Source organism: Silene latifolia, chromosome 8 (genome assembly GCF_048544455.1).
Source record: "Silene latifolia isolate original U9 population chromosome 8, ASM4854445v1, whole genome shotgun sequence".
In the NCBI taxonomy this organism is placed as follows: domain Eukaryota; kingdom Viridiplantae; phylum Streptophyta; class Magnoliopsida; order Caryophyllales; family Caryophyllaceae; genus Silene; species Silene latifolia.
This window is the reverse complement of record NC_133533.1, coordinates 96988593-96991597: the sequence shown is the minus strand read 5'-3', so window position 1 is coordinate 96991597 and position 3005 is coordinate 96988593.

Here is a 3005-nt window from a genome sequence, read left to right as displayed (position 1 = left end):
GGGGAGATTTGATACGTGCATTTTATATAGTCTTATTGGTCTATTTTATGCACGTATTTATATGCTTTTATCGTGGTTTTATGCTACGAAATGCCCCGAATATGCTACTTTGGGTTGTTTTGTCTTATTTGCAGGAATGAACCCAAAAGTAGTGAAATCAAGCCTTTTACCATCCTTTTAGCATGCATTTGGAGGAAGAGTGAATTTGGAGCGGGAATGAAGCTATTTTGAGATGCGCATTGGAGTAAGGAAGTTAGGCGAGCCAAGAGAGTGCTTCAATTTGCTAGTTCCTGCTTGTAAGAGCCATATCTCGAGTTCTACAACAGATATTCAGGTGATTCCAATTGGAGATGAAAGTTTGTCCTTTTAGCTTTCCAACGCCACCAACCACGCCCTGTTTGCCTAAGTAACGAAGAAATGGCAGCCGTTTGAAGTTTGGTGCGCGAAGCAGGAATTACGCGCTGAGAAGTGCTCGATCGAGAACTATTTCTATTCGATTGAGAGCCCATTTGCTCGATCGAGAGCTACCTACTCTTGATCGAGTGATTAAAGGGGAAGAAGTCCTCGATCGAGAGGAATTGTTCTCGATCGAGAGGAATGCTAAGGAATATCACTCGATCGAGAGCCTTTAGTGCTCGATCGAGTGGATTTTGCTACGGGCTGGGCTTTTAAGCTCTAATTCCGTCATTAGGTTTAGCAATTCCTATTTTCTTATAAATAGGAAGCTTTAGGAGTCATTTACACACACTCTACTTCTCTCCTTTTCTCTCTTTTCCCTTTGGTTCGAGTACACTGTTACTTTCTTCCTTTGTTTTCCAGATCATTTATATCAGTAATTTCTTCTCCTTTCTCTCTTTTTAATTAATGTTTATTATTCCCTCTCCCTCTTTATTTATTGTTCTTATTTACTCCATGTCTAGCTAATTCCCCTAGTATGTTAGGATTAGGGAAGCCGTGGTAGCGATGTTTTAACTGACTTGAATAGATTAGACTTGCGATAGGAATTGTATTAGGCAATTTAACTGTTATCCGGTCGAATGAATGCATGCAGGAGACCATAAATCTAGTTAACCCCGACCTAGATCGAAAGATTGGAAGGGAAGGCTTGCTTAATTACAATAGGGTATTGCAGTGAGGGCGAAAGTTAAGCTGTTTACGCTCTAGGGCGGTTTAAGGACCGAAAGGTGACGACCATAGCTCTTCTTATCAATAGTTTAATCACCTCAGTATTCCCGATAGTATAAGATCTGATAGCTGCCACGGTGGACCGACTATTAGCATACTACCCTTCTCCTTTTGTTAATTTCTTCATTCATTTCCCTTGCTTTAATCTCTAGTTTAGTTAATACAATCAATTCAACCCCCAATTGTGACATTCAGACAGATAAACAGACAAATAGATAGTACACCGCCTCCCTGTGGAGATCGACCCTACTTACCGCTGACTTCTGTTAGTTGTACTTAGGTATTTTATTTTTGGTACGAAACGACAGTATCAATGTGAGTAGTACTCTCTATAAGGCATGTAACATCAATTTGCATAAGCATGAATCTGGTCTTCTTAATACATGTATGCATTCGGTCTGTGGATGGTGACAAATGTTAGGAGAGGCAGTTCCCTTTATTCTATTCTACCCATGAGCCTCACATAGCCAAACTGCCCTCTTGTCCTATTAGCTACAGTCTATAATTATGCCTACCCTAGCCGAGCTAGTGATGAGTAGCTGTTGGAAATTTTTACAGCAGTTTGGTTATATATCTGATTTTCGAAATCGGTGGAAGAGTTGAAGGGAATAAAAAGAAAAATGTTGTGAAAAAGAAAAAAAAGCAATAGAAAAAAGAATTGAAAAAGAAATATGAAAAGAAAGAAAAAATCATATGCGGAAAAATGAAACAATTGTATAGATGATTTTCACTCCCATGTCTTATTTGTATCCTATGTGGAGTTGACAAGTTTATGGAGTATTGTGAGTTGAGTGCATCTAATTTGCACTGTTTTATATTGTTATATTGAGTACGAAGTTGGGATGCAGTTCACAGTTTGGATTCGTTGTTGCTAGCCTGGCTATTAACTCCACATTTCCAAATTCATCTTAGCCCCTTCTTAACCATTACCTCACTTACCCAAATGTAAGTCCTCGGCATGTGTCTTGGTCATTAGATTGGTTGGAATGCATATGTACGGTTCTAGAGACTTTATTCATGTTAACTGCATGCATGTTCTTATAGGTCGAGTTAGGTGAGTGTCTTTACTTCTTTATATCTAGGGAAATTCTACGGTGTACCCTCGAGTTTTTCAACTTTCTACGATGTACCCCTACAATTTTGAAATTCTATAGTGTACCCCTGAACTCTACACAATAGTCTATACCATGACCTTAGTTTTTGTCTTTAATATGCAAGTTTGTTAATTGGCTTATTAAATCGTTTATTTAGCATTCCAATTACTCGATAACCTAACCATCTACTTATTAATTCGTCGGTTACCCATTAACACACCAAACAGTATACGAATCTAACTAAAATTCTTCAAATCTCCATTATAATTTCATGAATCATAACTAAGGTTCTTAATAGTAATTTGTGCTTATTAAAAGTTATTTGTGATACTTTTCACATAGGATGGTGATACAACATTCACGAGTTAGAATAAAGGTCAAAATACGGTTGTTTGATAGTGATAAAGTTAACGAGAGTTAAATAAGGTTATGATAGAGAAATAAATAAGAAATTTAAGGGTACACCATAGAATTTCAAAATTGTAGGGGTACACCGTAGAAAACCAAAAAACTCGAGGGTACATGGTAGAATATCCCTTATATCTTTCACTTATATACTCACCATGTGCTTAAATTTGAGTTATGAGCGACCCGTGAGAGTCCAATATCTTTGAGTCTTACAAGATCGACGGTTCAGTAAGTTTGAAACATTGATTTAATTCGTTTGCACTTATCACTTGCCACTTTGTTAGTTGTTGCATTAAACTGGCTTTGGTAGATGATTTG